The sequence below is a fragment of the Triplophysa rosa genome, linkage group LG21 (assembly GCF_024868665.1).
Source record: "Triplophysa rosa linkage group LG21, Trosa_1v2, whole genome shotgun sequence".
NCBI lineage: Eukaryota > Metazoa > Chordata > Actinopteri > Cypriniformes > Nemacheilidae > Triplophysa > Triplophysa rosa.
In genome coordinates, this window is record NC_079910.1 from 12,188,089 (window position 1) to 12,198,229 (window position 10,141).

The following is a 10,141-nucleotide window of genomic DNA, read 5'->3' on the forward strand; positions in this document are numbered from 1 at the left end:
CAGACTATCTCCACAGCATTTATGCAGGCATTTCCAACTGATTCGAACAAAGCAAAACAAATCACTGCGGCGATTGGTACATTTATAGCCGCGGATATGAGACCCTACTCTGTAGTAGAAAACGTGGGTTTTAAAAACATGCTTCATGTAATTGAGCCCCGCTACACTATTCCTTCACGCGGCCATTTCAGCAACACTGTAATTCCTGCTTTGTACAAAAAACAAAAGCCCAAATTGAGAATCAATTGGCCGAGGCACAAGCGGTTGCACTGACAACGGACGGCCTCTGTATTTACATGACTGGCTAAGTAAAAAACACAAATGTTGGATAGACTTTAAAGTTTAAAAGTTTTATATTTTATTATGATTATACAATTCCTTTGTTCAGTTCATCTTTCTGGAAAAACCTAAAAATTGAGTAAAAACAGATATAAAAATTGTTCTTTACTTTGTATTTGTGTTTGTCTACAACAAAATTACATTTCATTTTTTTGTTTTATATGCTGCTGAGAAAACACCACAGAAGATGGGTCAAGTATAGCTCATTGTTCAAAGTAAAAAAAATCATACTTTATGATGTTAGTTTTAATAAATAAAAATGTGAAAACATCAAGGAAATTTTTCTGCCATTTCTTCCTTTTTGCTGTATCGAAAACGTACCGAACCGGGACACCACTGTGCCGTATCGAACCGAACCGTGAATTTTGTGAACCGTTACACCCCTAATTAATACACCATGAACTCCTGCAACATGAACAATTGTATTAACATAAAATTAACTAACATGAACAAAGATTTATAAATGCTAAAAAAGGAAAAAATGCTAAAATGCATTAGAAATGAGTGTTTGGTTAAAAAAAGAGAGATTGTTTTTGAAGAGGCAATTGCAAGTAGTTGCAAGTAGTTTTCTGAACCAACTATATGAATAAGATTCTGCCTTGGGGTTCAATAGACCTTTTCCAGAACTTCAGGAACACAGGTTTCACTTTGAACATGAAGGCTGAATTGTTCTAACTCATTACTCACACACACACACACACACACAAACACGCACACACACACACACACGCACACACGCACACACGACACACACACACACACACACACACACACACACACACACACACACACACACGCACACACACACCACACACGCACACACACACCAAGAACAAAAGAGAGAAACGTCTCCCAAAAGACCTCTGCTGTACAGACCCCTCTGAAAAATTGCAGACGTATCAACAGAATGATGATGGCACGTATCTATCAACAGGGCATTACAGGGGCAGGGGACCGGCAGGCACTCCGCGATCTGCTTCTACAGCAATGCGCTGTAAATTCACAGGCCAATAATTATGAGTCTTTTCAGGAAGATAAAGGCAAGACCCTGTTTCCCAAAAGTAATAAACTTGACTTACGCACCCCTAGTTGAGGATGAAAAATGTTCCCCCGGCAACTACGTCTGTCTTGCATGCTGGTTTTCTTCAACTGGATGCTAGGCAAGCAATCTCCTTTCATCACAGCGAGAGAATGCAATTTCAGAGCTCATATCCACCAATTTTGTGTAACCCACAAAAGGGAGAAAAAAATGTAAGCTGAAAACAGGTGGAAAAAAATGCACACTAGACACATTTACTCTTTGGATTGCGAATACTTTTCGATCAAATCTGAAACAAAAATTGAGGGATTTCGCACACGTCATAGGTGAGCATCAGAAAACAATTTCGAGAGATGGACCGTTTTTTCTTAGCAAATGATACACCTTTAGGCCCGATTCACATTTCGTGTCTTTTCCGCGCGCTTATTCGCTATTTTAAATGTAGGCGCGCGGAAATAGGGGGCGACACAGTCGTGACGCGCATGCGGTGCGACGCACTCTTTTTTCAGGCGTGTCGGCACCTCATCGAGATGAAAAAAATCTCAATTTTTCAGAAAGCCGGAAGCGCACCGCAGGTCATGTGACAAGAACCAACCAGCCAATATAGACAAGCTCAATGAAGATGGAGACACAGATGATCACAGCGTAACTAAATCTAGTGGCATAGTTATTGCAAGGTATTTTCAATGCATATAATCCATATATCCTTTGTTTACCTCCTCGTCTTAACGGCTATCGTGGCCCATGGTTGCTTAGTGACGACAGATGCCAGGAGAGCGCAAAGTCCAGGCGCTTTGGAAAAAAAGGAGAACGCAGTGCAGCACGTGTTTTCCGCGCGGTTTTAGACGCGAAATGTGAATCGGGCCTTATTTTAAAGAATTTCCCATCATTCCCTGATATTTTAATCTGATTGGATAATTGATTGATCTTGCATTGATTTTAGCCAAATTTGTCCCCTAATGTCTGAGTTACTTGATATTAGCTTCTATTTTATTTATACTGTATATCAACAACATCACAAGAGATAAAGATCTATGAACCTGAATACATAAGGGCTCAATCCCAGTCGTGTTATCAGGTTTAGAAGCGGAAAACTTTCAAACGAAGCAAAACAGTTGAGCAACTTTTTATTGGCGTTCCAGACTCTGAGCTATGCAATGGGACTGACTTAAACAGTCATCTTCTCCTGTCTAATCTGTGCCACTCTAGTTCTTGTTAGGAGATTGAGATTTCTCTCCCCAAAATGGAGTTTGGCAAATTGATGTGTTAAAGGAAAGTGGAGCCATTTTGTATCAGTGTGAGCCTGCAGGCATATTCTACTGACAGGCCCTGTGCGAGATCTGTCCATCACTGTGATTCTGCTCCTTTCCCCGCTTCTCAACGAAATGTCCTTCCAAGCTCATTTCAGAAGTTCACACAGAAAAACACACATGCACACCAACACCTGTTTTACACTAAAAAAGGAATATTACAGCATTGCTCAGTGATCGGATTTAAGCGGTCTAAATGTAATTGTGGGAGAACTTGTTTCAAACCCTGAATATGAAAAGATGTGGTGGCCATTTCAATCACTAGATGTTGGGGTTAATGGAGAAATTTTACTAACGTAAGTATGCTGTCTGGTCTTGGTAGGCACTTTGCATCAGGAATCAAAGACCCAGACACCAACCAAAGAACTGCAGAGCCATTTCAAGAAGTCTTGTCAAAGAACTGACTAAAGCTTTATTCTGCAGCCGTGTGACCTTGACATTTTCAGCTAGAATGCCGCTGCGCTGTTGCCATAGAAAGGAGTATGTTAAAATTAATCGGCTAACTTAGAGTTTCTGCAACATTGAAAAGTATTGGTACAACCCTCAGCACAGCAATCCAATTACTGTAACCTGCAGTAATTAGACTAATACGAAGTGACCGCTTGAACAGAGCATGACTATTTCACCCATAATCAGACAGAAGTTTGAAAAGATATAATTTAGACAACTGAAAAGTAGTTTGTTTATGTGCCAAGTCTGAATCAACAAAATGTTCCCTTTTTTTTTTCTTTTTTTTTTTTTTTTTTTTTTTTTTTTTATATTACTATGGTCAAATCAATGGGGACCACTTTTGGGTGAACTATTCCTTTAAAGGAGTAGTTAACTTTCAAAATATATTTTCATGATAATTTACTCACCCCCATGTCATCCAAGATGTTAATGTATTTGTTTCTTTAGTCGAAAAGAAATTAAGGTTTTTGATGAAAATATTCCAGGATTTTTCTCCATATAGTGGACTTTAGAAAATGACCGATCGTTTCGCTAGATAAGACCCTTATTCAGCTTCTGGTATCGTTTAAAGCCCTTTGAAGCTGCACTGAAACTGTAATTTTGACCTTCAACCGTTTGGAGTCCATTGAAGTCCACTATACGGAGAAAAAACTTTTCCTAAATACATGTAGAAATATTGCTGTTGTATTGCTTAAAAGTGAATATGAACTTGTTACTTTGCATTACTTGAGGTCTGAAAAAATACAGAGCATCTTTTCTGTTATTTTGACCTGTTTCTCCAGTTTTTATTTCTGAAAATAAATGCACATAGAAACCATATTTTTATTTGAAATTTGGGGGAAATATTGTAAGCACAGAACGAACCAAAAATGATAATTTTACCTAAACAAATACCTTTAATAGTAAATGAAAAAACTGTTTTTTTTAAATGGTCTCTTAATTTTTGTTTAACAATATCACAGATAGCAAAGATAATTGTTTCAATGTTGATTCAATGAATTGATCATTCGTAACCTTTATTCAACATTAAATCAATTATCTTTGCTTTCTGGATTAGGCCCTATATACAGTATATACATAAACACTATATGGATAAAAGTATTGGGATGCCCCCTTGTAATGAACAAGTTTGAGTAGAATACATTAGTCATTTCCATTAGGACAAAGCTTAATGTTACAGCATATAATAATATTCTAGAAAATTGTGTTATAGCAACAGTTTGGGCTGAACCTTTTCTATTCCAACATGACAATGCCTCTTTGCACAAAGTAAGAGTCATAAAGAAATGATTGATTCTGTCACGATCGGGGGAAGGCAGAACCCAAGCGCAGGTAGCGGTTGGAAAACACAATACTTTATTTAACAAACAAAAGACCCACGATGGTGTAAAACAAAAACTAAACAATACTAACTTCAACAACAAGAGTGTAAAACAAAGACTTCCCACGAGGGGGCAAAAACAGAGAAAAGGATTAACAAACTAGACACAAGGCAGGAACAAACAAGGTATGCAGGAACAAGACAAGGTATACAGGAACAAGGATCAGCAGTAAGTAAAGCACATCACAATGCAATGAACCAAAGCAATTAACCAAAACGAAACAGCACAGGACAGCAAACACAAGGGCATTAAATAGGGGAACTAACAAAGGATAATTAACAAGGAGCAGGTGAGGGGAATCAAACACTGATGGGAAGCTAAACGAGGAAACGAGGGTGCGGGGACAAGGACTAGACCGGAGAGAGCGCATGGCATGCCAAAACAAACAATGCCATGTCTCTCTCCACACTAAACAAGTGGGACTGTCATGACCCTGCCACAAGACTAGAAAAGCATGACAAGGTGAGGCAGGATCATGACAAATTCAGTCTAGTGTCGAAGAACTTGACTGGTCTGCATAAAGCCCAGATCTAAACCCAGCTGAACACCTTTGAGCCAAACACTCATCACAAAAACCCATCAATGACCTGAAAACAGGGGTATAGTCACTTCAGAACAAAAAAAGGTTGCAAAGGTCCAAAACTGTTAACAAAATTATTTAATACTGTACGGTATAGCATTAATACTTGTTTTGCATTACTTGAATAGGTAAACATGTTTACTAGAAGGGGGTGTCTTTTGTCCATATAGTGTATATGTAGGATTGCAAGATAAATGCAGTCTTCTTTAAAACAATGTATATATTTTTGTGAATTAGAGAGAAAGGTTTAATAAACATCCTTAGTTGAATAACAAATACGCTGTTCATCTTTGGGAAAACATCACTTCCAGTCTTCTGACATCATCATCAAAACATATCTACGTGTCTACAGCATACAGTGTGTCACTGTGTAAATGTCCCTGTCCACTCTATGAGATCTTAAAATGTCGTTTAGACCCTGGATGCTCAAAATCACTTTGCGACTTTCTCTTTCACAGGCCTCTCAAATTCCATTTGGATAGAAGTCTAGGCGAGAGGGCAAAACCCATGACTCAACTTCAAAGGACGGCGAATGGTGGAACAAACAAGCCCACATCACATCATTCTCAAATGTACACTCAACGCGTCTCAACATTTAAAAAGGAAGCACTGAGACCAGCAGAGCATCTTTTGTTTGCAACTCACTGTTTCGCACCTGCACAACAAGAAACATAAAATTACCTATAAACAGGACTCATAAACATATGCCACCCACGAAAGCTGAAATTCCACAGAAGAAAAAATGCCTGACGTCTGATTTAAGGATTATTAGAGGAGAGTGAGGGCCAGAAGCAGGAGCAGCTGCTCTCTCTGGAGATGTTCATCAGCATTCTAGAGCGGACGCCTCTACAGTCATATTTGATTCCATATGGCCGCTCTTTCAGTGAAGTACGTTGGTCCATTAATTCCCAAATATCTGCTCAGCGCATTCGAATGCTTCGAGAAAAGACGTATGCTGAAGAGTGGCCATTAAAGCATATAATTTGGACTAGTCAAAACTGACAGCAATACAAGGACTTGATTCTAAGGATGAAGCAGTGTGGTGTGATATGAGGTGGAACAAATATTTTTATTACAGGACAGGATGAGACAAAGTGTGATATACTGCAGCTTTTATTTACACCTTTTTATACAAATCTTTTCATTTTGTCAGTATGTGCATTCCCCAATCCATTGACCTTGGTGTTCCTTGAGCTACAGGAAAGGCTATTTAAATACAAAGCCCATTGGGATTGTTTAGGATTCAGTTTGCTATATTCTTCGCAACCACTTTTATATTAATTGCCTGTGGGAAAACCAGCAAAGGGCAAAGTGCATGGCGTTATTAGCTTAACACATGTGCTCACACTTGCTATCTTCCCTTCTGTCAGACATAACCAATTAGAAGTAATAGGCTCTGTTGTTGTTTCTCACAGGTGTATATATCGGAGCTGTCCACTTAACTGTGGTGCTGAATTCACTGAGGGGAAGCGGTCGCTGTCCGTGGTCCTGAAGACACTGTGTGTAGTCAGAACCAGTTAAAATAGCCATTGACAATCACTTCAAGAAAAACCCAAATGCCATCCATCATATATTTGCCCTTGGCTTATCACCCCGTCTCAAGTCTTCACACCCCACAGCTCCTCCATCCTTCTTCCATCTTCTCTATCTCTCTCTACATCAAGTCCCTCTCGTCCTCTGTCAGATGATACTTGTCAGTGAGATGTGCTGTGTGGTAAGATGAGTGTGTGTGGGGGGGGGGAGGGGGGGGTGTGCATATATTTCTTGCTCAGACCCACAGGGTTTCTATCTCTCCATTGAGATATCAGAGCAGGTGCCAGATGCCTGGAGCTCATAAAAAAGGACATCATGCTTTCGGCTCACCTTCAGCCGCTCTGTGCCCACACGTCTACGGTTAACTCGCTTAGTGCCAACTTTTCCTTCACATTCCACCACTTTTCCTTGCGGAGTTACACAGTTATTTTCTGTCGTGTCGTGAGCTATTCTCTCAGGACTGCTTTATGTCTTCCATAAAGTCGCTCGTCAGAGGTTCTTATTTCATGAATGCTTTTGCAGCAAAAATGAACATGTGCGAATAGAATAAACGGGGGAGACGGGATAAATGACAATTTATCAATTGTCACCGAGTACAATGACGAGTTGCTGGCAAAGGAAGCTTTAATATACAGGACACGAGGCACGTCTCGCTTAGACGAGATATTAAAAAGTGTTAAATTATTAAATTGTGTCCTCTTGACCTAAACATGCTCAGTCAGACAGGGCGTGCGGGTTTGAAATGTTTAATCAGATTTTTCATAATACCCAACTGGCTTTGTTGACTCTGCTTAGGATCATATCAGAGACGCTTAAAGTGCCTATTTAAATGCACCTGTCATCTGCCGGCTTTCCTAATGAATATAAAAATGTGAGTCCAGTCGGAGGGGGCCCAGATTCAGATGGATGTCGTTAACATAGACAAAATACAAATGCACATGTAATGCAAATCCCTGGCATGCCATTTAAAATAAATATACGCTCTAATTGAGTGTATGCACCGTAAGGGCATTTAGAGGAAAGAAAGAGGCTGCTTTATGTGTTCTCTGTTGTCATTAGTAATCTCTTCAGGGTAGGTAGTGAAATTCCGTGAAGGGGGGGGGGCTGAGGGGGGATGCTGAGGGACAGACTGTATTAGGTTAAGACAGTGAAGCTGGAAGAGATGCTGTGCAATGTAGCTGCAGTCATTAGAAAGAAATGGGATTCTGAGATTCTACCTAGTTTCATTCTCTTACATGTCTTTATTGACATATGCATTTACTTTGATTTCTCTTTGTTACAATCCACATAAAATATTCAGATTAAAAGGTGTAAATACGTAAACAAAAAGTTTCACTGCACTCATTATGAAAATTCAGCCTCGTCAGCACAAAGCAAACGCAGTCTGAGAATTTACCAGAGATTAAAATGATGTTTTTCTTCCAAGCCTCCTGAAACTCTAAAGGAAGAGCTCTGCTTTTCTAAAAAATATTCAGTTTCTGGGATTTGTCTTACATGGTCTGCTGGTTTTGTGGAAATGTCTCTATTCAGTGTTACACTAAGAATAGCATCTACATTTTTTGTTTCCTCTGTTAATCCTGGTGCTGCTTCTCTCCTAACATAAGATACATTGAGAGTAATAATGAAAACAGGACAGATGCAGATGATATATTTATTTACTTATTATTTATATATATATTTATATATTATTTTTTACTTTATCAGAGCAAGTCACAAGTTGCAAATTAAACAAAATCTTATTTTAATTTTAAATTAAAATTCTGTTATTACATTTATACCTTTCTGACATTCCAACCTGATCTCACGGGAATTCGTATTTATTTTACAAGGTTATTAGCCAAAATTAGCCACCTCGTAAAATAGTTTTTTTGCCGTGAGATTGTGTTGGAAATTCCAAATCCATGTGACTGTTTTTATTTATATTGTGTTTATAGAACACAAAAGGTTAATTTCTGAATAATTTATTATTAATAATAATTGAGAACAGTCAAAATGTTCAAACTGGAAAATAAAAAAAATAAAAAAAAGAAACACCAAAGTGATGAAGTGACTGCTATACATATACTGTACAACACTTGTATTTACATTTACAGTATATTTGTATACCTGTACTATACATTTAGGAACCAGTATAATTTTAGTCTGTTCCCCACTTAAAACTTTTATATGATTTGAGAACACTTGTAATATAATGTGTTTTTTGGAGAACTTTATAACATTTAAAGGGTAGATTTTTGCCACAGTTGCTTTTAAACAATATGAGTATAACCGATGACAGATTTTTTATTTACACTCAGCTCCACATATTTGACAACATTAGAAGTTTAAAAAAAGGAATTTCATTTCATCTCATCTCACTTTATCTCATCTCAATCCATTAAATACTCATCTCAGTCCATTGAATAATCACAGTAGCAATTGTCGTTTTATTTCTTCATGGTGAGGTACATTTCCTCCTAAACGCTGATCTCACCTCACAATCAATGTGTTGATCACAACTTCCAGCCAAACACACCTTTGGTGTGCCATGCAAGTCAAGCTGTGAGTATGAGTAATTAATGATCGAAAATAGGGCAAACATTGACTGGCTTAAAAACTCAAGATTCTGTGTGAATGCTTGAAAATATTCACAGTCAGAATGTAATATTCTCTTCCATTTCTATCAGATCTCTTAGCGGGAAGCAGAAATAAGACAAGAACTGTATTACACCCATGTCATTTTAAGAGTTTGATTCTATTTAAAGTGTTATTTCAAAACAGCTCAGACGCTATAAAAAGGAACCCAAAATAAATCAGCAAAATCCTCTTCACAGATATTTTCATCTTCGCCTGTAAATCATGGTGAATAGGTAACATGATTTTTACATTGAGGGTATATCCATTTGCACATCAAAGGACATCAAAATCACAAATGTTCAGGAGTAGAGATGTCAAAGAGGAGCAAATAAATCTGTTTATGCCCGTGAGCTTAGCTTCATCCCTCAGAACAGTATTGCAGGCTTGAAAACTTCTCAGGGGTAAAATGGATATCAATAGGAAGAAAATTTGATATTTTGGTCAAAGACAAAAGAAGATACTTGGATTTCAAAAAAGCACTGCCATCCTCTGTATACATTGTCACAAATTGAAGCCGTTTTTAATAATTACATTTCTGATGGATATGGGGGTGGGGGCTTGAATTGGACAGCACAAAAGAACCATTTAATTCAGACTACAGAGCAGAGCCGAATGCTGTTTGATGATAAACATCAAAAAGTATTAGAGGAAGCTCTTAAACCCACTTCACAATTACATCTTGTTTAAGTTTAACACACACTTGAAAGCATGTTTTTCCAGAAGAATTCATGCTTGTGCTTTCTCCGAAAAACATTAGCAAAATTCAGACATTAAAGAGAAAGGCAAACAAAGCCCTAAAGGGTCTCAGCTGGCTAAAAATGGCTGGAGTTAGCCGATTCATTCAGGAGTAAGAGGGCGTCGACTGTAGGCTCTCTTGGAAAGAAAATAAACA